Source organism: Marmota marmota, unplaced genomic scaffold (genome assembly GCF_001458135.2).
Source record: "Marmota marmota marmota unplaced genomic scaffold, marMar, whole genome shotgun sequence".
Lineage (NCBI taxonomy): Eukaryota > Metazoa > Chordata > Mammalia > Rodentia > Sciuridae > Marmota > Marmota marmota.
Genome location: NW_026000168.1, coordinates 13,064,287 through 13,090,583, shown reverse-complemented (window position 1 = coordinate 13,090,583; position 26,297 = coordinate 13,064,287). Strand labels below are relative to the sequence as shown.

Below are 26,297 nucleotides of genomic sequence, written 5' to 3'. Positions count from 1 at the left end.
GCAGGTCCGCCTACCTTGCAGGGGTGGTTGGCAGCTCTGCCCCTCCGCGGGCCACTGGGCCTTTTCCGTCGGTGGTCACAGTTCCACCTACCTTGCAGCACGGGGGGAGGGGGCATCTCTGCCCCTCAGCAGACCGCTGCACCTGTTCTGCAGGTGGGTCGCAGGCCCGCCTACCTTGCAGTCGTGGTTGGCAGCTCTGCCCCTCCGCGGGCCACTGGGCCTTTTCCGTCGGTTCCGCCTACCTTGCAGGCATGGGGGGAAGGGGGCGGCTCTGCCTCTCAGCAGGCCGCTGCGCCTGTTCTGTGGGTGGTCACAGTTCCGTCTACCTTTCAGGCGCGGTGGGGGGGGGGCGGCTCTGCCTCTCAGCAGGCTGCTGCGCCTGTTCTCTGATTCATTGTTTCTTAAACAAAGGTTTGAAATCCTGATTCTGTGCCAGGCATTATTCTGAAGGCTGAAATGTAAGGATGAACAAAACAAAAAGAATTCCCCATCATGGGGCAGCCTCTCTTTTGCCCTGAATCTCAAGTGTTATCAGGCTCATGCATTCTTTTTCTATTTTTTGGTGGGGGGGATCAAGGATTGAATTTGGGTACTAGACCTCTTTGTCAGATCTGTAGCCCTATTTTGTATTTTATTTAGAGACAGGGTCTCACTGAATTGCTTAGTGAGGCTGGCTTTGAACTCCTGATCCTTCTGCCTGGGCTCCTGAGCTCCTGGGGTATTACAGGCATTCCCCCCACCCGCAGGCATTCTTGACCATCCTAAAACCTGCTGAAGAAGAAATCTCAGCCCTAAGTCACTTTTGTTTTGTTTTCCTTGCAAAGAGCCTCATTTAGGATTTTCAAGATTCAGAGCCTCCCTGAAGCTTTCAGTGTTCATAAAAATCAGGAATTGGCCCAAAGTCCCCAAGAGGAACACAGCGTTAATTTTGCAACTGGTTCATTTTTCTAGGAGGTAGAAATTCTTCTACAATGGGATGAGGAATGTTTTCTCTCATTTTTTCTTTCACTCAAATGGAGTTTTGTTTTGCTTATTTTGAAAGGGATTCATTTTCAAAAGATCTTTGAAGGTGAGGCTAAGCTGGGACTGGTTCCTCTGAATGTTGGAGGATCCCTGAAATTGGTAGAGAAGGGGAATGATGGGGATCCAGGGGTGTGATGTGCATTTCTTAATCACCTGCAGCTCTAGGCCGCATGAATGTTTTGCAAATGTTTGAGGCAAACAGTGCAGTGAACTCAGGAGCTTGCTGATGTCCCTGGTGCCTGATGAATTTAGAGAACATTTTTCTATTTCCCTGAATATTTCTCTGGCAAGTTCCATCTCATTTCTTGCTTTAATAAAACATTCTTTATGCTTAAACAAAACCTCTACTGTTAGAATGCAAGCCTGTTACCTCCACTGTTCTTCTTTGCTAGGATTTCAGTAGGAGGAACCCCTATCTACTGTGGGCTCATCTGTAGGGAGCCCAACCCTGAACAACAGCCTCTGGTTTACCCACATGGTGGGGACCATCATTCCTCACCCCCTCTCCCATTGCCCCCAGCCTTCCAGATTGTGCCCATGTGATGTGTTTTAATGAGGCAGGTGGATTTATTTTGACCTCTTGCAATCTGATGTACTTTTCACTCCATGCTGTGCTAGCCGCTGACTCGGAGAAGTGAGGAAAGTGAAAAGTGGCACCTAGGTGGTGGGTTAGCCAAGGATAGAAAGCTGTAGCACCGCCAGAGGAATGTGAAGCATGCAATATCAAGACAGGAGGAAGAGCAATTAATTCTGTTGCGAGGTGTAAAGCAAGGTTGAGCACAGAGGTGACATGTGAATTAGGACTTTAAGGATGAGTGGATTTGTCAGGGAGGAGTGGTATCACAGGTCAAGAGAATATGAACAAGTGCTCAGAGGTATGAAAGCGCTGGTGTCAGGCAGGACTATCGATTAGTCTAGGAACTCGTGTATTATCTCCATAATGGTTGGCACTAAGGAGAAAGGGCTTCAGACTTGAACGCCAAGCTGTGCCTCTGGATTGGATTTTGTGTTTAAAGGGAAATCAGAGGTTTTCAAGCAGCCGAGAAGCAGAATTTATTCTGATTTTAGAAATACTTCTTTGATAGGAACAAGGAGAGCAGTTGTGGAAACAGTGTTGTTGGCAGGGAGCCCATTTATAAGATCACTCCAGTGATGTTAGCCCTGGCTGGGGTCACATCTGGCACCTGATGCTCTCTCCTGAATTCCAGTCTCCTTTATCCAACTGACTACTTGATGTGTCTGTTCCAGTGTCTCCTCCAGCTCAGCATGACCTAACCAGAAGTCTTCCTTCTACTCCCTCCAGCCCCAGCCTCATATCCCATGTAACCAATCATCAAATCCACTGGCTCTGTCTTCCTGGCGTTTATCCACTCCTCCCCTGTTGGTCTCTTTACTATCCTGTAGACACCCCAGGCACACTCCAGCCTTCCTCCACGCCTCTGCACAAGCTTCTCCCATCCCTGCTTCCTCTCAAACCACCTTCCCCCATAATACCCTCAAATCCTTCACATCCTTGCTCTTGTCTAAAGCTTCACCCACCTCCTCACTGCCCAGATCCTTCACTTACCTGACTCTTATTTTCTGTAGCACTTATCATGTCCTAGCATGCTATATAATTTTCATATTTTCTTTATGTATGTTTTTATTGTCTGGGTTCTCACTATTGAATGTAGCTCTGCAGGGATATTTTTACTCACTACCATATCTCAAATCACCTAGAATGGTACCTGGCATAGAATAAGACTAATAGTATAGTACAAAAGAAAATGAATGAGCGTTTTTCTGCACAAAATGGCAGTTGTAGGTTAGCGGATTAGAAGTTGTACCCCTTGGCATCCTATTGGTTTTGAAGGTAGAGAAAAGAAAAGAGTTAAGAATGGTTCTGGAATTCCTTAGTTTGAGATGACGTCTTTATCTGATATGGGAAAGGCAGGAGAAGAAATATAACTGATGAATTCTGTTTGGGTCACATGGAGTATGAATGGTTCTGTAGCAGCCAAGTCCAGGTGCTTGCCCTGTGGATTTTCCTTAATGGATAAGTCAGTCTGGAATTAAAATTCTGATATTCGCCCAGCATGGTGGTGCATACATGTAATCCCAGCAGCTCAGGAGTCTGAGGCAGGAGGATCGAAAATTCAAAGCCAGCCTCAGAAACTTAGTGAGGCCCTAAGTAACTCAGCAAGACCTGTCTCAAAAATATAAAAAGGGATGGGGTTGTGGTTCAATAGCTAAGTGCCCCTGGGTTTAATCCCTGGCACCAAAAAAAAAAAAAAATCTGATATTCTCATTGTGGAGTGGATAAAATTGCCCCTAGCAAGGGAATAAAATGGGAGAAGGAAGTAGAAAGACAGTCAAGGACATGCAACTTCATTAATGGAACACACCTTGGGGAAGCCAGTATACTCTCTGCACAGTGTGGTTCTCTTTGAGTACTTGGACACCTTTTTGAGAAGCTAGATAAAAACGCAAATGTGTAAAGAGGCAAAGAATGAGATGATTATAATAACATTTTTTTCCCATTGTTTTGGGTAAGTCTGGATAATGCTTGGATTTCCTCCTAGGCTGTAGTGTCCTCTAACTACCCCTATCCCCAACTTCTTCATTATTACCTGCAGCGTAGATAGCAGTCTTTTGGGCAATTCCCACTCAAGATAACAGACATCAAGTTTGGGGATGTAGCTCTGTGGTATGGCTCTTGCCTGGCATGCATGACATCCTGGTATCAATCACCAGCACCCCAAAAGAGAAACAACAAAAGAGACCAAGATGGCAGACATTAGAGCCCTAGACTAGAGCATTAAAAATGCCAGCAATTTTTTTCTTCATGGATTGGTCATTAAGATAATCCTGCCTATATCGTTTGTATTTCACATCCCATAATCCCTTTGAGACACTTTGCTGTGAGGCTTCAGATTACAGTTTTTCAAAACAGTCAGAGATCAGTTAAATGAATTTTGCATGTTTACATGAGCTGATGTTACTTGTTTCAGAAAATGACTCTTTAAGGAAATTCAAACAAAAAGCTATTTTCTTTTCCTTGCCTCTCCTTATTCATTATTATAATTTTTTTATAAGAAGATTCTCAGGAGAAAAAAATCAGCAAATGAATATGCAAGTTTCTTTATGAGTTTCAGAAACCGTTGCTGATTGGAAGGACCTGTTTGGGGCTTAAATTTAGCAGTCTCCCCTTCTGAGATCCAAGGACCTTAGGAAGCTCTGTCCCTGTTTCTTAATCCATTGAAAGCTACTCTTAAAGAGGTTGTGTCCACTCAAGTCTGTGAGGACCTTTTGAAACAAAAATTTTAAAAATGGAATTCAGTTGATTTCTTGACTTCACATGCAAGTGTGAAGTGTGTGTGTGTGTGTGTGTGTGTTCCCACTACTAGTGGAGGATTTTTTGAGGATTTTTCTTTTCTTTTCCCTTCAAGGCAGGTCTTTAGCACTGTTTTGGACTGAACAAGTCTTGCCTTGGGGTCTCTTCCATCATCTTTTCTTCTTTAGGTAGCTGCCGCTAAGTCATTAGGCTTGCCTTGGTGTCCTCTGTCTTTAAAGCAGAAGTATAGCTGTATAGCTGTAGCTAATGTACAATGCCAGGCATCTGTCTCATCATGATACCAAAAATGACAGTGCTGTTAATGTTGCTGGTGGGAGGAGTTGTAACCCTTAGTGCCACAATGATGCTACACAGCAAAGCACTCCAGACTCAAAATAACAGCCATTGATTCTTCCTTACCTGTTGATGGGTTTCCTGATGGTTTGTTGTTCTAGGCTGGTCTGGACCGGGTAACTGTGCTTCATGTACAGACTCAGCTGGGCTTGGCTGTGTTTCAGATCAGGCTCAGGGTTGTTCCACATGTGTTCGTTCTGAAGCTCAGGCTAATGGAGCATCAGATCCCTAGGGGCGAGCAAGAGTTCTCACAGTGATTCCAGAAATGCAAGATGGTATATCAGTCAGGATTCTCCAGAGAAGCAACAGAATTCGTATTTTAGAATAGAACCAACAGATTGCATATTTTTATAAGAAGGGATTTATTGGATTGGTTCACCTGATTACAGAGGCTGAAAAGTTTCACAATGATCCTCTGCAGAATAGTGTGTCAGGGAAGCTATCAGAAGCTCTCTCCAAGAAGCTGAAAGTCTCAGAATAAGAGATTAATGATGCAGTCCAAGGCTAATGGCCTTGGGACCTGCACTCTTTCACCCCAGGGCTGCTGGTGCAAGTCCCAGAGACCACAGGCCAAATGTTCCATGTTCAGAGCACTTCTATTCCACTCAGTTCATTGACCCACATGCCACTCTTCCTTGGAAACACTCTCCAAGAGACAGTCAGAAGTTTGCCTTGCCACTTTTCCAGGCATCCCTCAATCCAATCAAGTTGACACCCCAAATTAACCATCATTGAGGATGAGCTTCATTACATACATCTCTGTGGCATCAGATCTGTTTAATCCCATTAGAAGAAGCCAATTAACTCTGGCCAGGCCCAAACTCAAGAAGCACAATCTGCCCATTAGGAGAACAAAGAAACTGAGATGGCCAAGACTAACATCTAGTCAGATAAGTAAATTTCTAAGAGAGTAAATTTCAAACAGTCACTGTAAAAAGTGATAGGTAAATGAGAAGAATATGTTAATTAGCTTGATTTAATCACACAACATTAATCATCATGTTACATTTTACACCACAAATGTATGCAATGATCTGCCAGCAGTCAAAAATAATACTGATAATGTTTTTAAAAGTATATTTATCATGTGGGAAGGAGTAGGGAATGGATACTTGTCAAGTAGTATTCTGTGGCCATGTGCCATTTGAAGGGCAGGTACAAGCTTCCAATTCACTTGCCTATGCATGCAGCTAAAATTTACTGAACTCCAGCTATGTGATAGGCACTGTACTGAGCACTGAGAGTATAATAATGAAGATCCAGAGGAATTTGGAGATGTATACTGGGATGCTACTGGGAGACCCAGTTGAGGCATGATCTCATGGGATAGAAAGAGGCAGATGGGATCTTGGGCTCTAGAAAGGAGTAGGTTTAAGGTTTTGGAGGTCTTGCACCCTAGGGGCAATGAACATAATTGACATTTTTCATATCCCAGATACTAAGTTCTTTCTACTAGCCTCAGGCCTTCTGAGAGGCAACAGGCAAGATTTTAACGGGGTCTTGAGTTGAGAAAAAACTTAACAGAAGCATGTCACGGTGATTGACTACACCAGATAAAAATGGGAACCAGGACCCTGTTAGAACCAGCTCTCAGGATTCTGAGGCTTCCAGGGAGATGGCTGCTATCTATCCTAGAGAATTACAGTACTTAGTCAATTCAATCTTCACTCCATCAGAAGCTACCAGAACAACAGAAGTAGTAGATAAGGTCACTAGATGGTGGAAGAACTGAACCTTTGGGTCTCTGTTTTCTGTAGTTGATGGATCTATGCAACCTTGAAATTTGTCTGATCCTGATTTGATACTCAAAGGTATCTTTGAAAAGATTCATATACATGTTCCAGGTGACTGCAGACTGCATTTCATAAGAAAGGAATAAAGCTAGAGAGGCCAGTGTTCCATCCACTTGCAACAGTGGGGCACAAAGCACCAAGACCTTTTTCAAGGAGCTCTCTTAGCGATTGAAGAGATTGGAAAGTGAAATAATTAATGAACTGGGAAGGAAGTTTTCATTAAGACTTTTAGCAGAGAAATAAGTAAAGCTTGGTAAGTATCACAGGATGGCAACCATCAAAAATACAATCCACAAATGTGACTGGATCACTATTATTATTATTATTATTATTATTATTATTATTATTATTATTATTTTTACTGACTTGATCAGGACTGAGTAGACAGTTGTCTCTAATTTTCAAAGTTTCAGTGGACTTAGGCTTAAAAAATTCAGAGTGATCGTTAAAATATTATGAAATCTCAGTGTTTCAGATCTTACCCCACAGGTAGAGCAGGCAAGAAGAATATTGCATAATCCCTTATGCTATGTATGGCAGTGACATTAAGATTTATCCCTATATCAAAAATTTTTCTCCCAGGGGAATTTTCTGAAACACACATTCAGGGTTCATTTCTAGAATCTACCATCCCAATCATCTATAGAGGAAAACACAGCATGAGAAAAAAAATTCATCCAACCTGTTTTCTGTAAATAAAATTTTACAGGAACACAACCCTGCTCATTCATTTACATATGGTCCGTGGTTATTTCTGTGGTTATTTAGGCCTGAAAAAGCCTAAAATATTTACTCTCTGTCCCTTTATAGAAAAAGTTTGCTTATACTTGCTGTAGACTGGGTAAATCAGCATGCACAGAACCTGAGTCTAGATAGAAACATTTTTGCTTATAAGTGACAGAATTCTTTCTGGAGTCTTGAGTCTAAAAAGTCCCAGGTGTAGATGGATCAGTGGGTTCAAAGTTGTCCCTAGAGCTCCCTTATTCTCCTCCTCTTGCCTCTGCTTCCTGCTATATTGGATTCATTTGCAGACAAGCTGTCTCCAAGGGGTAGAAAAGATGGCCACCAGCACGTCTTACATAAAGTCCTTAACTTTTATAACTGTAGAACGAAAACGATCCTCTTTCTCCCAGCATCAGTTGGAATTCTTATCTCCACTCCACAGGACTCTGATTGCTGTGTGCAGGAGGGTAGAAAGCTCTATACTGTGAATTTGTGTAGTAGGTTCTTCCCACACCCATGGGAGGAGGAAAGAAGGACCATGTGTTTGACAGCCCCAAAGGTAAGGGAAGAGGAATTCCCATCCAGAAACAAAGAGACTGTAAGGAGAGCTGCAAAGTTGGCATGAAGGTTAGAATCCAGAAATTCTTTAGGTAGCTTATGTTTCTATTTGGCCACTCACTGTGATTGCTTCCAACTACTTCATTTTTCATCTTTTCTTCGTCTTGGATCCTGCAACTCCTGTCCTTTGTGACTCCTTTGTTCCACACTGCTCATAACCCGTTTTTCCATTCTCTCTAGGTTCATGTATTGTAGGCTGCTGTGTGGTCAAGATCTTAATGCAGACATGCTGTATTTGAGGGCAAAAATCACTTATCCCAGTATAATAGAGACAACTTAAAATGTAGCACCAGTCTTTCCTCTCCAAAGAGAGTTACCAACCATTTCTCACCTTGGAGAATTTTTTTATAGCCCTTTGCCCCACTCAGACCCTTGTGAAGATCAACGTTCTCTGTCAGTTCTTCCCCTTGAGACTTTTCTTCTCAGTAGACTCCAGACTCCAGCATCCCAAAGTACATTTATTTTTTTATTAGAATATTTTCAGTTTCTCTGCTGTACTTCAAATTAGGTCTTAGAGTAATTTGTACCCCCCAAAAACTTTATAAGGAACTTCATGAAGCCATGTGCATTCATACAAGGTCATTAACACTATAACAGTAGCAAAAGTTTTGAAAGTGTTGTGCTATTATCACAGTGGCTCTATCATAGATTCTACCTATAGAACAAACCCTCGGGGAAAAAGGAAGAAAGAAAGGGACTGGGGAGGGAGGGTTTTACTTGCTTTCACATGCCTGTTATTGTTTATATTTGATAATTACAGCCTTCATGAATGACTTTCTTTAAAGAAATCTTTCTTCCATTATCAATAAAGTACATAAGGTTTTTGAGAATAAAGTCAGGGATCATGTGCCTCTCTTTGCAACAAGGAGAACATATTTCAATCAGCCACTAATCCAGAAAGGTGAGAGAGGTAGAGAAGTCCTGAATCCAACCCCCAATCCAGTTTAGAAGTCCAGGAAGAGAACAGCTGAGATAATCCAAAGCCAGCTGTCCTATGGAGGGAGAGACATGTTTGTTGTTAGTTCTTGATACTCTTAAGGATGCTTGTTACACAGTAGTATTGCAGTAATAGCTGACTGATGTCTTTAAGCTGAGAGTCAGACCCAGTTGATGTCCACCAATCTTTGTCTTTACAACATTTCTTTCTTCTTACTTCTAAGGACACTTATTCTTGCCTTAAACATGAGTGCCCTTTTCTTCTTCCTCTCATGAGACTACAGTTCAATGGACAAAAAATTCATCTCTCTCTTGTCCTTTCAGTCATAGGCATAAATCTGTGTACCTCATTGCTGTTCAATAAAGATTTTGAGTGAATGGTAAATTGAAGCCTCATGTTAGTGCTAGATACAGCTATAGTGGATCTTGAATGGACCTCAAAGGCCCATGTGTTTAAGGCTTAGTCCCTAGGTTAGTGCTATTTGGACCTGATAGGATTTTTTGACCTAGTGGGAGGTCTTTATGTTATTGGAGATGTGCTCTTGAATGAGATAGTGGAACCCTAGTTCCTTCCTCTTGGTCTTCTTTGCTGCCTAGCCAATGAAGTGAGCAATTTTGCTTTACCACAGGCTCCTGTTGTGATTCGCTGTCTCACCCTAGACCCAGAGAAATGGGGTGAGTTGATAATGGACTGGAATTTCTGAAGCTGTGAGCCAAGATACACTTTTCTCTTTATAAACTGGTTTCCTTAGGTATTTTGTTATAGTGGCAGAAGCTGACTAACAGTGATGGATGGAAATTATGTGCTGATTACCTGCTGGTAAATAAATATAATTGGTCCCAGGTGGGAACAGGTGAGGTTTAGGAATAGATTGGTACAAAACTCATCTCCCTACAAATGACAGATCTTAGACCTGCAACAGAAGAAATGAGGTGAATCACAGTGATTTACTCGTACCACTAATGACTTTATTTTGCCCTAGTGTATGGTGAGAGATATTTTTGGATTCATCTGAAAGGCTTTATGATTATAGTAAGTGACTGTATTAAAATGGATATAGTTTATAGATAATACTGTCTGCCTTCCCAAGAAAAATCTGTTCTGTCTGGGGAGTGCTCTTGCCTCTTGTTACTTAATTCTTTTTTCATTCCATGGTCTCATTGAACAGGCTTCTTTAAAATGGCCAAAAAAGCATGACGTGTTGCTCTAGTGTTATTTATCTCTTCAAAGAAAATGTCTAACAAAATATGAAAATGGAAAAAAAAATCTGACAAAAGAACACTGTGGTACCTCCCTTAATCTTGGCACAAAATAAAAATAAAATATACAGCAGATCAAGATGAAAATATCATAGGTCAAAGATAGGCAAGCATGCAGTGGCTAAAAAAAGTGAACCTACCCAGAACATTGTGTGATGATTCTTTGTCTTAAGCCTGAAATAATTTGGGGTGTTTTTAGTCAAATGATAGTAAAAAATGGAGGAAGGCTATTTCAGATAAAAAGGCTCAAATAGGGCTGTGATCATCTTTATCTTTCATCATGTGATACCAGAAAGAGCAGATGTTTAGTTCTCTCATATGTTTAAACCATTTTTTGTCTTGGCAAACCTAAAGGACCTGGCAAGATCTCAGAAAAGAGAGGGGATGAGATAATGTTAGCATCTGACCAAGATCTAAGAGGAGATCAAGTCGGCTGGGGCTGTAGTCAGTGGTAGAGTGCTTGCCTAGCATGTGTAAGGCACTGGGTTTGATCCTTAGCACCACATAAAAAAATAAATAAGCAAAATAAAGGTATTATGTTCATCTGTAACTAAAAATATTTTTAAAAAATTAAAAGGAGATTAATTTGTATCTTGGTTTTGCTCAGGTAAAGACTCCCCAGAAAAACTCCACAGTTGACTTCCATTTGCAGGAGAACAAGGTAGGGGAAATGTCACTGTGTAGATGGCAGAAAGCCCCCATACTCACCACACCCAGAGACTTTAAGGATACAGTTTGGTTCCAGGCATATAATAAGTTTCTGAGGCAGAAATTGTTGACATTTCCAAAGAAACTTCCTGCAGTTATCAGGGCATCTTGGTGCAGGCGGGCTGATCTACCTCCTAGTGTCATGACAAGATGATTCATCTCCACGACTCCACTGGAGTTCAGCTTCTCACCTTCAGCCTTCCAGAACCAGAATTTCACTCCTATTGGTGACTCATGGGGGACGTTAATCACAGAGACTTTGAGGCATTCCAACCTTACTGCAAATGTCCTGAATTTATATGGGGATATCAGAACAGTCAAGAAGATTAAATATTCATGTGTGTCTAACCAGCACATTTAAAAAAAATCTCTGGTCAATTCACATCACTTTTAAAACAAATATTCATTAAATGTCTCTTACGTGCCAGGCATGCAGGAGGTCATATTAAAAGCTGGGATGTCATGGTTTAAAAAAAAAATACTGACTTTTGTCCTTGGAAACTTAAATCATAGGGAATTGGACATGTCAACAAATAAATAGTTTTGGATAGTGAAAAGCAATAGAAGTAATATAAAATGGGATTATGAAAGACAATAGAAGATGGGGGTTGTTACCTGTGATTTTTTTCTTTTTTTTTTTTTTTTTTTTAGAAAAAGGAAAAAGAAGGTTTATTGCTTTGCTATAAAAGGAGAAGCACAGGGGACTCCTGTCCCAGAGGATGTGATTCTGCCCATCAGTAGGGACAAGGGGCTTTAAAGGAGGTGATTCAAAAGCCACAACCTCTTTGTTGGACTTGTAATTCACTTGTTAATTTGGGAGATAGTCCTTTCTGAGATCTTCTGGTACCATCCCCAAAGTCTGGATTCTTTCATTCCTATGGTGGGTTTGTACTCAAGGACAGATAAATCAGCCTAAAATGAGAAAGAAAGGTAATCCCCTGTACCCTGAGATTAGGGAGGAGTAGGGATAGAGGAAGAGAAAGAAACATGTTCTTTTTGAAAATAAGTTGCAGCTGCAGAGCAGCAAAACCTATGTTCAAAGTATAAAGTGGACCACTGTTACATTTTCCCACTGTCAATTTCTACATTCCATTTCTATGGAAAAATGGACAATGACATCTACAAGATGCTTCCTGCTGAAAGAGGGCGAAGCTGGAGGAAGTAACCCCAAGTCCTTGTTCTTTTATCAGGTGGGGCATAACAGTTAAGGGTATTCAACATCAGAACAGTTCAGAGTTCCACTGTGGTAGATTTCAGGTGACTGGATAAGCCATACCTAGGGCAGGGATTATGCTAAGACAACTGAACAAGACAGCAAAACATTACTTTTTATTTATTTATTTTTATTTATATGTGACAGTGGAATGCATTACAATTTTTATTACATGTATAGAGCGCAATTTTTCATATCTCTTGTTGTATACACAGTATATTCACACTAATTCGTGTCTTCATACATGTACTTTGGATAATAATGTCCATCAAATTCCATCATCATTTCTAATCCTATACCCCATCCCATCCCCTCCCACCCCTCTGCCCTACCTAGAGTTCGTCTATTCATCTATTTTAGTTGTAGAGGGACACAATACCTTTATTTTATTTATTTATTTTTATGTGGTGCTTAGTGCTCTACCACTGAGCCACACTCCTAGCCCCAAAGCATTACATTTTTATAAACAATTAGCACAAAAAACAATTAGTATTTCAGCCAGTCTCTGAAAACCATGAGGACAGTCACTCATAATCCTATCAGTAGAAAACAATTAAGTTTATCAATGTAGGAGGTTAGAAAGATTTGTAGGTGTATGAAATTGGGCTCAAATTAACTCAGGACAAACTTGTGACTTTAAAGTCACTTGTGATCATTACTGTTAGGCACTCCCACACAAGAACCCTTCCTTTAGCCTCCAGCTTTGCTTACTTTTGGTAGCACCGACACAGTGTACATCTTAAGTTACATTTGAAAAAACAACAACAACATTGTTTTTCCTTTTAAATGTCCATGTAGGACTGTGTTTAGGCTATACTCTCCTGCCAGGTGTTTAGGACTAAGTTAGTCAAAACCGACCTGGTTCTTATGATACTACTCTTAAGAGTCAGCTGAGATTCCTCAGAGATCACTCTTGGGGACATGCTACCTATGATTCTAAGTGGTAATCATGTCCCTAGAAGGGCATGTGAATATCCTGGTTTCTGAAGCTGGTGTCAGTTGGCCTTCTATCAATTCTGTCCTAGCCTCCATTGACATTTGGTATCCCTAATTCCTACTGCACAAACAAGCCACATTCCCCCTGCCTATACCTCACCCTGACTCGTATGTCTTCTCCTCCCATGCCTTTCCAATAGGGAGAGCAGAAGAAGCAGAAGAAGCAATTGGAAATGTCTACTGAGGGGCTTTAGGGTGCTTCCCAGTTTTTAGAATTCCTCTTGCTCCAGTCCTCCTGATACATGTTCACCTGTCTAAATTGTTTCTCAGCGTCTCATTCACATCTTCCCTCCTCCAAGAACACTTCAAATTCTTCAACTGAAGTAACCTCCCCCTTCTCATTGCCCTTGCGTCCCTGTCAAAGCATTTAATGTAATTTGCCTTGCAATAAAATTGCTTATATGATGGGTTTAATTCATCACTAGAATAGGAATCCCTGAAGAATGGAGTCTCTGCCTTTTGAAAAGACTTTTGTATCATCCTCAGTGCTTAGCAATTCAAATGAATCTCTGATATAGAAACACCCTAGAAGTTATGAAGTATTATTTAGAATTAGGGATTATGAAAACGATAGCATCACATATAGTATGCTTTCTTGGCTGCAGACATGGCACTATAGTTAGGATGTTGAATGTCCCCTAATGCTCATATGTTAAAGGTTGGCTTCCCAGGGTGGCTCTATTGGGGAGTGGTGGAACTTTTGAAAAGTGAGGCCTTGCAGAAGGCCTTTAGATCTTTAGAGGTGTGCCCTTGAAAGGGACTGTCGGGTCCTGGATGCTTCCTCTTTCTTTTTTTATTTTTGCTTCCTGACCTTGAGGTGAGCAGTGTAGCTCCATCATACACTCCTATGGTGATGTACTGCTTCTCCACAGGCCCAGAGCAATGGGGTCAATCAGTCATGGACTGGAACCTTCAAAACTGTCAATCAAAATAATCCTTTTCTCTTTATATGTTGATTATCTCAGGTATTTCATCATAGTGACAAAAAGCTAGTGAAAACACATGCTGCTAAATGCTTTAAGGTATAACATGGAATCCCAGTTGGGGCTATGCTAATGTTACCTTCTCTAACAGTTAAATCCTTGAAGTCTCAGTGGTTTGATACCATAATTTATTTCTTGCATATTCAGGAGTCTATAATGGAAAATTGACAACAGATTTCCCTCCTAAAAATGACTGAAAGACCAGGTTGTCTGTATTTTCAAATCTGCCAACCCTTAGAGCTTAAAGTCTTTGGTAGATCTTTAATATCAAACTTGTTATGTGAGTAAATGTGGTCCAGGCCAGGAAATGATGGATAACACTTCCACCCAGAGTCTACTGGTTAGAACTCAATCACATGATCCCATCTATGTGCACAGAGGGCTGGGAAGCATGGTCCCTGCCTGATTAGTGTTCCACAGCACAGCTTGATACTACAGAAAAGGAACATAACACTTAGTGGAAAGGTAGACATTTTTGTTGTTGTAATTATAACAACCCAATGAAATATCAACGGGAAACTTGGAGAGCTGTAGTGACTTATTCAAGGTGTCCCCTAGAAAGGACAGAACCAGACTCGAACCCCATTCTCGTTTCCATAGATCGCAAGAAGTGGTTCTCCTGTCAGTCTCACACTACTGAGCATGCTCATTAACCCAGCTGGGGCCTCTCTCCAGGAGTCCCACTCTTTCCAGATATATTTGTTGTCTCTGAGCTTGAAAGAACTCATTACCTCATCTGTGGGCAGAACCAAGCCCTTTATCATCAGTTTCTCTGGGCCTTGGTGCATGAAGGACCACAGAGCATGCTCTGTGCTCATATGAGGACCATGATGTCAGTACCTGCTTTTTCAGAGTAAAGTGCAGAGGGGCCATTTGATGCAAGCTAGTGTTGGGAAAGGATTTGGTGTAAAGGTAGAGGCAGAAAGTAAAAATGGAACCCATGCTTCTTTCCCATCATAAAATATATTCAACCAATACTGGGTAAATTTGGAGAAAAAAATGTACACAGCCCAGAGCTTGTAATTGCATTTCCAAGAAGGAGACCTAGAACTAGGAATCACTGTTGTCTGTTAACTTTCTTGTAATAAACCATCAGCGGATCTATTTTTCTGAGAACAGTTTCAGTGACCCCATGTTCTGTACCATGGAAGAATCAGAAGGGCTTTTATTAGTTAAGGTCTCCGTCAGTGCTCCATTTGGGGAGGTGAAGCATCTGTACAAAAATGGCTTACAGGTGACACGTGCTACTGCTGTGTTGGGGATCAGACAAGAGAGAGGTCCATGTGGTTTAAAGCAGCCAGCCAAGGCTTCCTGGAGGAAGGGGAGATTCCTTTGAAGCTGGATAGCTGGGATGCAATGTAAGTGGAGAAAGAAGGACAAGAGCATTTTTGAGCCAGAGGATGGTCTGCCCAGAGTCACTGGGTATGAAAGAACACAGTGTACCCAGGCTGAAGCTGAGAACTGCCCGATTATAGCCTTGGCTGTAGTTGGGGGGAAGCATCCTGGCCAAAAGAAGTCAGATGATATAATACCTTTGGAAAGCAAAGGAAAACTTTTCAGCAACAGATAAAAGGGTTTCAATGCTTCTGTTAAGAGTGAGAACCTATTTTTCCATGAGAGGTTGGAGGTGAGGATCTCAAGTTCAGTTAGAACGCTTGAGCTTGTTCAGGCCTGGTGGGCCTTTGAAGAGCCAGAATTTAAGAAGAGTCCTTCGTTGTATGCACCTCTAACCTTATCCTTCATTACCTCTCTTTGCCACCATCCTTGCAAATAAGGCCTTCCTCCAGTGCCTAGGCCTCAGAGCATTCATGCATGAGATGCATGAATTCATGCATGTGGTGCAATCCCAGGGAACAGATTCTCCAAAAATGACTTAAGTTCAAACATATGTCCAGTTAGTTGGGTTAGTGCAAAGCCTCATTAAATTTTATTTAACAAAATCATGAAATATGACATGTTGGCCTTTTAGCATCTTATGATGTTGTGACTACCATATACCAGGGCTGACGCTGACAGTGCATCCCCTGTGATGTCCTTCAGAACCCTTTACCAGCTTTGACCCACTGGCTTCCAGGGTCCTCTTCCTCCTGACCCAAGTTTTCTTTCCAGGAAATAAGACTATAAGGCAGGAATTCATAGGGGAGTACAGTTGGGACCCACATGTATAAGAGTGTGAGGGAGGTGGGACAGGCCAGAGGAAGGACTTACCCATAATGTAGATTGCAGAGAGTTCTAGGGCAGGATAGCCCTTCAGAGCTGTCCATGGGAAGCCAGGGGATCAGGCAATGTCTCCCACACTGACCAGTATGACACGCAGCTGTCTCTAAGAGGGGCAGTAGACTTGGTTGAATCTGCCTTCCTGGTGAGGGCAAATCCTGGGTAGGACTGCAGCTGGGAATGAAAACTTGGATCTGAAACAAGGTCTAGGTGGAATAGCACCCATGATAACTCCCAGCAGATGTTGCTGTGAAATGACAAAAGAGACCTATAGCTGTTGGACCTGGACCCTCATGTTAGTTAGGTTTTCGTTGCTGTGACCAAAACACCTGACATAAATGATCTAAAGGGGCAAAGGTTTATTTTGGCACATGGTTTCAGAGGTTTCTGTCCATGGTTGGCTTTGGGCCCATTTCTTTGGGCTTGTGGTGAATCAGAACATCATGACAGAAGGGCATGGCGCAGGAATGCAGCTCAGCTCATGGCAGCCAGAAAGCAGCGGGTGGGAAAGGAGGGAAAAAGGAGCCAGGGGAAGATATAGTCCCCAGGGCTCACCCCAAAGACACACTCCCTCCAACCATGTCCCACCTGCCTACAATGACCACTCAGTAGTCCATTCAAATTATTAATACATCAAATAGATTCATCTCCTAACAAGGTTAAATCTTACAATCCAACATTTCCTAAAAGTCCCAGCTCTAGACATTGCTACTTTGCCTAACATGTGATCTTTTGGGGGAACATTCCAGATTCAAACCATAACAACCCCCTTTGACACTTTTCTCAGAAAGCCTGGAATTTTCTGAATTTACATCCCCTAGGTACAACCCCAACCAAGACCTGCCATAAGTCCCAGCTTCCTGTATCACCATAGGGTCAATTCTGAGATGTGACATACAGCCCAGAATTCTGTGGAATTGAGTCCATTTCCCTCAGTAGAAAGGACATTTGCCTGACACCCAACTTTTATTTGACTGCATTCCTTCTAGGTCCTACTTCCCCACTCCAAAGCTACTGGTTTTCCTGTGTAGTGCTTCCTGATAAATCACCAAACCCTGAGTTTTCAACTTTTATTGTCTACTAGGGAAACAAAGACAAACAACTTTGTTCCCTTTGGGTATATTATTTAACTTCTTTGAGCCTCAGCTTCCTTATCTGCAAAATGAGATATCATAATAATAGTTCCTTTGTAGAGTTTTTGTGACAACCATCAGAAAGTACCTAGCACAAAGTTAGTTATAGTCAGCGCTGGGTCACTGTGGATTCTGCATCTGTGTATTTAACCAACTGTAGGTCAAAAAAACTGGGAGGGGGGACATTTGTACAAACATGCACAGACTTTTTATTATTTCCAAAATGATACAGTACAGCAACTATTTACATAGCATTTGCAGTGTTAGATATATTAAGTAATCACAACGTGATTTAAAGTACATATTTGCATAGGTTATATGCAAATACTATACCATTTTAAATCAGGAACTTGAGCATTTAAGGACTGGTTTTCTGCTGGGAGTCCTGGAACTAATATCCTACAGATCCTGAGAGTTAATATTACTGAATAAAGAAAGCTATTCTTAGCCTGGCACTGTGGTACATGCCTGTAATCCTAACAGTTTGGGAAGCTGAAGGAGGAGGATCACAAGTTCAAAGCCAGTGTCAGCAACTAAATAAGGTTCTAAGCACCTTAGTGAGACACCCTGTCTCTTTAAAAAAAAAAAAAAATTAAAAGGGCTGGGAATGTGGCTTAGTGGTTAAGCTTCCCTGGGTTCAATCCCAGGTACCAAAAAAAAAAAAAAAATACTACTCTTGGTGGTATGGGAGAGAAAAAGCCCTCCAGATGGCTTGAACAGGATAGGTCTGCATCCCCTGCCATTGAATGTGAAAGTCTTTCTACATCCAAGAATTCAGCTTCCCTCATGAGCAGGGACCACGAGTAAGTGACTGGTTAAGGGGCTTTACAAAAGCACTGCTTGTGCTTATTTATTTTTTAAGTGTCAAAGCAAGAAATCCCTAAAGGAAAGATAACTGAGTGTTCCTTTGAGTTTCTGTATATTAAGTGTCCTGATTAACTTCTCCTTATAAAGCACCTCTTGAACTAATTAAATTAACTCGAGATGAAACTTGGGCTCATTTTCACATGCCACTCAAGTGGAAGTGCCTGATATTTAAGAGCATAAGTTTCACACAATGTGTTAGCTGTTTTTCACTGGGAAATCATGGTGATTGGGGTTTTGTTTGCTGGGGAAAAGCCAAAGGGCCCCTCATCTCTGAGGTCACTTCCTTACCCTTACCATCTAGCCCTCCTTCGCCCTCTGTGCCCTCATTGCCAGTGGAGCCTATTACCACGGCAAGGAGCCCTGGAACCCTTTGGTTGCAGTCCTCATACTCAGCAGCCTACAGCAAGCCTGGCACAGAGACTTGAATTTGCCAAGGTGGCTCTGCTTGGTTGATTGTAGCTGCTTGAAAAAACTGTGTTAAAAAGGACTCTTGAGTTCCTTTTTGGCCTTAGTGAGAAAGATGGCAGAGACTGTCAGCTGGCTGACATGGATCTTGTTTAGGAAATTGGGGTGTGTGTTTGCCAACTAGGTCCATAGTTCCATTTTCTGCAGAGATTCTGCAAAGATTTTAGGTTTCCCATGGTTAAAACTACCCTATTAGCTGGTTACAATGGCGCACGCCTGTAAGCCCAGTGGCTCAGGAGGCTGAGACAAGGAGGATCACAAGTTCAAAGCCAACCTCAGCAACAGTGAGGCGCTAAGCAACTTAGTGGGACCCTTTTTGTAAATACAGAATAGGATTGAGGATGTGGTTCAGTGGTTGAGTGCCCCTGAGCTCAATCCCCAGATCCCCCCCCCCAAAAAAAAATACAAAAAACAAAAACCTATCCTACTACTTTTGTATATTAGTATATTATATATCAGGTGCTGGATTATATATATGTGTGTGTGAATATATGCATATATATAATTTGATATATATGCACTTACATATATTGTATGTTCTGTTTTTAACATACATGTATAATTTGGGATATGTTAATATATATGCAAATTATATATGATACCTCTTGATTTATGATAGGATTTTATCCCAATAAACCTATCATAATTGAAAATATTGTAAATCACAAATGAAATTAATGCCTCTAACCTACTTAGCATTTTAGTTTAGCCTAGCCTACTTTAAATGTGCTCAAAATTGTGCCAGTAGATGGGAGAAATCATCTAACATAAAGCCTATTTATAATGCAGTATTAAATATTCCATGTAATTTAGCAACTACCTATGTCCTCCAAAACCACTGGCAACACAGTTTATGGTAGAGTGTCAATTATTTTCCCTCCTGATTGTGTGGCTGACTGGCAGCTAGGACTTTTTTTAGGGGGGTCGGGGGACTGGGACTTTCTGCTTCTGCCCCAGCATCATGAAAGAGGCTTGTATTCTATATCCATACCCTGGGAAAAGGTCAAATATCAAAATTCAAAGTCTGGTTTCTCCCGATTATGGATTGCTTTCACACCATCATAAAGTTTAAAATCACAAGTCGAACCACCTTAAATAAACAACCATTCATATTTATATCTTAAAATCCAAGAGGTGAGGAACATGAGTACACTGTCATTCATCTGTATCCCTTTTAACCTTCTTTCCAAGTCTTCATATTCAAGACTAATCCAATTATCTGCTAAAATTATCTTTTTATCATTCATATTACCTTTGAGAAATTATTCAATTTTGCTGTGACTCAGTTTCCTCATCCATCAAGCAGAGGTGATGAAAAGACCTACCTCATAGAGCCACTGTGAGAACTAGAGAGTTAGGGATGTACAGTTCTCAGAGCAGAACTTGGTCTACAGCCAGAGGGAGATTCATTAACTGCATGATAATATTTAGATGCATTATAATAATTAGATGCATTATAATATTTAATTATAATGTTACAATCATATTTGTTTATGAAGCACCCACTGTTTGCCATCAGCAAATGTTCTGCAGAGGCTGCTCTTGGATCTCTAAGGTTGTCTATGTCTCTCCCTTTTCCATTAAAATATTTTTAATTTTCTTATTAGCACTGCTGATTTTCTGCTCACGTTTCCAGGCTATGACAACCCCACGGTTTCTTCCATATCAATGAGATCTAGTAAAAGAACACACTGAGATAGAAAAGTGTTTTAGTATACAACATGGAAGATGAAATTAGCTTAAACTTTTTCTCTCGTTATCATAATGTTGATGGAATGTGGCTATTAAAAAAGAGTTATTTTTAAAAATTTAGCTGGGTATGATAGTGCATATCTATAATCCCAGTGACTGGGGAGACAGACGGAGGCAAGAGAATTGCAAGTTTTAGGCCAGTCTCAGCAACATAGTGAGACCCAAAACAACATAGTGAGACCCTGTCTCCGAATAATAAAAGATAAAATTAAAAGGGCTGGGAATGTGGCTTAGTGGTTAGATATAGATATAGATATATAGAGAAAGGGGAAAAGAAGGGAGGGAAGAGGGAGGGGAAGGGGAAGAATGAAGGAAGGAAAGAAAGAAGGAAGATTGATTTAGTCCGTGAGGTGTTGCTGTTTTTAGATATAGGGTTCCTAGTCAGTTAACCTTGCCTTTGCAAAGCAGTATGGGATTGTGGGAGAAGTAAGGCTTCTGGTGTCAGATGGAAATGGATTTGAATCCTGGCCCCATAGAAATGCATGAGCTGTTTGGGAAACCATATAATATGGATTGTGCTTGAAGATGTTAGCACTGAAAAACTTGTGTTCTCTTGTATGATGATTTTGTTCATATTACAGTATCATTCTCAACCCAGAATGGGTTTCCATTGCCTGTACAATGGTTGATTATTGGGTAACAGGATTCCTTTCCCCAGAAAAGCACAGTTAGGTTATATGCAAATATAACCTAGTTAGACATGGGTTTGAGCCCCCAAATAGCTCACAGATTCAACTCATGATCCTCTTGGAATACAGAGTGTAGGATTGACTACACTGAGTTTATATAGATTTCAGTGTACTCAGGTTTAACTCTTATCTCTGTTACTACTAGCTTTGAGATCTTAGCTACTTTAAGCCTCAGTTTGCTCAACCAGAAATCAAAATAAAAATGCTTTCCTCATGGGGTTGTTGGGGAGATCAGGTCATGACTGTCCTATAGTAACTTCTCCATCAATCACAGTTGTCTCCTCCTCTATCACTCTTCTTATTCTTTATATATATGCATATATATATATATATATATATATATNTACATATATTGTATGTTCTGTTTTTAACATACATGTAGTTGGACACAATACCTTTATCTTATCTATTTATTTTTATATGGGTGGGGATTGAACCTAGCATCTCACATGTGCTAGGTGAGCACTGTGCTGCTGAGCCACAACCCCAGACCCAGTCTTATTCTTGTTTTAACCAAATTTGTCATTTTTTGGGGAAAATACATTAGAATTTTTCACATTAATACATTATATTCCAGGAACCATCTTTCTGCATCGTTGTCACTGTGGCACCAGTATTTCCCCAGGTATTGGTCTCTGACGGTGACTTGTACTATCATGGAGAGGTGTCCTGGGGAGCCATTTTTTTTGTTGGAAGGAGCAATTCTTTTTCACTGGAGCCATAGGTACAGTTAACCTTAGGCTGTCCTGCTACTTGCCTGCTTCTTCTGCAAGAACTAGCTTTATTCAAGTTTTCCTTATATAATGTCATACTTTATTACATTTAAATTTTTTTTTCATTTTTGTGGTGCTGGGGGTTGAACCCAGGGCCTTGTGCCTGCGAGGCAAGCACTCTACCAACTGAGTTATATCTCCAACCCTTACATCTAAATTTTTTTTATTTTAAAATTTACATATGGTAAAATTCATTTTTTCCATGGACATTTTATGAGTTTCAAGAAATGAATTTATGAGTTTTAACAAATGCATAGAGTCGTCTAATCACCAAAATCATGACACAGAGCATTATTCTCCCAAGATTCCCCCATGCAACCCTTTCATAATCCTCTTAGTATTTTATAGTCTTGAAAAAAAAAGTGAGGCAGAAGTTAACTACTTGCCTCTTACTCGTTTATCACATAGAGTCTTTGGAGAAAAACAGAGTCCCCTAGAAGATACTGATGGACTCCCAAAGGCTGTGATTGATAAGATCATGGCTTTCTAGATTCTTCTAGAAACTCTCATGGGAATCAAAGCAGAGCAGGGGGCTCCAAAGCAGTGGGTCCCTAGAACATGGGAGTTAGATGGATCAAGGATCCCACTAGGGCTTAGATTGAAGGAGATAGTGGTACTAAGGAAAAGCTCTGAGAAGTTTCCTTCTCCTTCATTATTATCACACTCAAACCTGTCACAAAACAAAAACAACAGAAAACCTCCGAACTTCCTGACTGTTGAGGAATGAGCTAAAAAGCAAAGATTGCTTCGGAGTAGAGGATAACAAGACTAAAAGAGGTAGATGAAATAGGAGAAGAATAGTCATTGACTGAACTGGAGAGCAAAGAGAAATTTCCAGATTGTTTCCTGAAAGTGCTTCTATCAGGACCCTATCAGGTTTGTGTGTTAGAAGATGTAGCCCTCTCTCTCCTCCAGTAGCCTTGTATCTCTACCTGAGTGAGGGAGCAAGGCCAGCCTCCCAGTGCCTGACCCTCCATTGCCTCACTGGCTCCTCGACAGGGCCATCATGAGCAGAGTCCAACCTGAATATCTCTCTTTGGAGACCCTGACTTATATATGAGTCAGGAGTATGTGTTCAATTAATCATTACCCAATTACCTAGCATCGCAGAGATTTTCTTTAAAAAAAAATTATTTCTGGAAACCATATCTGCTTCAACCATCAAACTTTTTGGCAGAAATACTAAAAATGCAGGCAATACTTTCCATTAGGACTCTAGTTGTCTGTATTTTTTGATGAGATCTTATTATTGAACCTGAGGTAAATGCTTGTATTTCAGTAGCTAGCAGCAATTCTCAGCCTTTGTCTTTCAAATCCCAGTTAAAAAATATTCTCAATGTCAAAATGCTTGTCACTCTCTAAATAAATTTTTTTGCCAGAGAATGGGAGGCATGTGGCTGTTGAATCATTGGGTTTCTGGCTGAGAGAAATACTGGTGACTTGAATGAGCAGGTTGACAAAGACTGGGAGGGGGGGGGAGGTTGAGATATTTTGCCATGCAGGAGATTTGAGATTTGTGTCTGACAGTGTTGAATTTTCCTCACTTGCTCTTTTACCATTTTCAACAAAATGATGCCCTTCACCTTCATCCTGGTGCAGCATCCCATCGACTGGGAGTATGGACTACTATTCATTATTCAGAATCCTCAAAATGAGTTTTAAGCTTTTTTAAAAATATTTTTAAGTTGTTGATAGACCTTTATTTTATTTATTTATATGTAGTGCTAAAAATCGAACTCAGTGCTTCACACATGCCAGGCAAGTGTTTTACCACTGAGCCACAGCCCCAGCATCAAGTTTTAAACTTTTTAAAAAATATTTATTTATTATTTTTTTAGTTATAGGTGGACACAGTATTTTTATTTCATTTTTATGTGGTGCTGAGGATCAAACCCCGTGCCTCATGCGTGCTAGGTGAGCACTCTACCATTGAACCACAACACTAGCCTGCAAGTTTTAAGCCTTTTAATGATGATAATTTAACTTGTTGTGTGTGGTACTCTATGGCAGCTCAAACTTGGGGTGTTTTAAAAGTTGCTCAACACACAAATCTATTAAATTGATGAATAGAGTGTGCCTGCCAATATTGCAGAGCAAACACTTTTCCTGTAATAAATGTTCCATGCAGTGCTTCATTGTTCTCTCTGTAAATAGTGTGACTTGGTAGAAAGAGACTTAGACTTTGGACTTTTGGATTCCAGTCTGCCTCTTACTAATTGTGAATCTTAGGGACAACCTTAGGAAAAGGAAGATTTTAGTCTTCATTTTATCTTTTGTAATGCAGGGATAAAAGTGTTTCATAGGGAAGAGTATTCAAGATAACATATATGAATACACTTATTATGATAACTAGAATATAACAATTGCTCAATGAATTCTGGTCCCCTGTCTTTAATTCCTTGGTATTTTCAAAGAGTAAACTACTATATATTAGTAAACGTTAAGGAATTTGACTCTTCCTACTTAAGATATTGTAAGGTGGAAATAGCCAAAAACTGGGTAAAACCAACTGTGATAATCATATTTGACTGTTCATCAAACACTTTTGTTTCTTTTCTTTGTAAGCACAGAATAGAATTGTACTTTTCTATATCATTTTAAGTTATCGTGGCCATGTGACTCAATTTGGCCAATGAAGTGTTTTAAGTCATGTGAGGGAAGGTTGAAGAACCAATGTGTAGGGGCTGGGGATGTGGCTCAAGCGGTAGTGCGCTTGCCTGGCATGCATGCGGCCCGGGTTCGATCCTCAGCACCACATACAAACAAAGATGTTGTGTCCGCCGAAAACTAAAAATAAATAAATATATTTTAAAAAAAAAAAGAACCAATGTGTAATTTGTCACCTTCTCTTCCTGCTGTGTCAGTGATGGTGGCATTATATATCTAAAGTAACAACAATGAGCAGAGCCTACCTGATGACCCACAGTGCACTGCATCATGAGTGAGGTAGAAACTTCTGGGAGAAAACCCCTGAGATTTCGGAGTTATTTGTTTTTGCAACATAGCCTATCCTATCCTGACTAATACACCTGTGAATAATTTGGTCAGATTCATTGACTTGATCCTGGCCTCCCAGTTATAAGAACCTTATAAAAAAGCATTAGTAAAATTTGTTTGTATTAAATTCCATGATGGTAATGATTCACAAAATTTGGGGAACTGTTATATTTTTGCTATGGCTTAATTAAACCACAACTGTTTTGGAATGTCTGTCTCACCAGTGATTGTCAAGGGTAGAATATTGGCAAGTTCAGCCCCTCACATCTTTGTCAGCTCCATTCATTGCTACAGATCTACAGTTTGCAATATGGTAGCTACAAGTCTTGATTCCTTGGTCAAACTAGCCACATTTCAAGTGTTCATTAGCATTATGTGAAGCCATTCTATTGAACATTCCTGATAACAGACAATATTCTCTCAATTATATGTAAAGTTCTCCACTACCTGAAGCATCCCTTATAAAGATACTGGTGTCCCAAAAGCTCTTCTCCATAGAGACTGGTTGACCAATGCATCTTATTTTCTAGTTGAATATCCTTAAAATGCAATGAGAAGTTTGTCTTAGGCTTTCTGGTTAATATGTGTTCAGTACATCCAAGGATGCAAGCAATAATATAGTTATGAGTATATCTGATGATATTTGAGGTCAGAGGATTGATATTTATTGTCTTTTTACAAAGCAGCAGTCCTCCATGTAACCAAAGAGAGCATTTGAGTTGCAGTTAAATAAGGGTGAGGTTAGATAAGTGTTATGTAAACAAATGGACTTTCCTATTGGGCAAATGTTGTTCTCTGTTTAACTATCAAATTTTATAAGACCTGTAGATTGAAAAGTTTTTCCCCATACAAACCAACCAGCTTCTCTCCATCAACATTGGACTTGGGGATAGGTGTCTGTTTATTAATTAGGATATCCTAAGTAATGCTGCTATAACAAACAACTTCCAGGACCCAAGTTAGATTGACAAGAAACTTACTTCTAATTCATGCAAGTCATCCAGAGGTTCCAGTGACTATCTAGAATGTTGTTTCCTTTTTCCATAATCCAGGGTGTCTTTCATTTCAATGTGAAGTTTCTTCTCTAATCACTACAGCAAGAATTCTAGAATTTACCACTCTATCAAATTAGTGCTCTAGCATAAATTTGACACGTCACTTCTTTTTTTTTTTTTTTACTTTTCTCTCTCTCTCTTTATTTTTTTTAAAATTTTTATTGTTGGTTGTTCCAAACATTACATAGTTCTTGATATATCATATTTCACACTTTGATTCAAGTGGGTTATGAACTCTCATTTTTACCCCGTATACAAATTGCAGAATCACATCAGTTACACATCCATTGATTTACATATTGCCATACTAGTGTCTGTTGTATTCTGCTGCCTTTCCTATCCTCTGCTATCCCCCCCTCTCCTCCCCTCCCCTCTTCTCTCTCTACCCCCTCTACTGTCATTCATTTCTCCCCCTTGTATTATTTTTCC

General features: G+C 40.4%; 1 long non-coding RNA gene across 1 annotated transcript in view; it reads right to left on the bottom strand.

Moving 5' to 3' along the window:
- Positions 1–3,634: 3,634 nt before the first annotated feature.
- The window catches only part of LOC125611714, a 63,323-nt gene continuing 40,660 nt past the window's right edge, over positions 3,635–26,297 (bottom strand). The window contains exons 3-4 of the long non-coding RNA XR_007341899.1: positions 4,757–4,918; positions 3,635–3,739 (exon numbers count right to left, since the gene is read on the bottom strand). This is a non-coding gene — a long non-coding RNA (uncharacterized LOC125611714). The remainder of the gene's footprint in view (positions 3,740–4,756; positions 4,919–26,297) is intronic.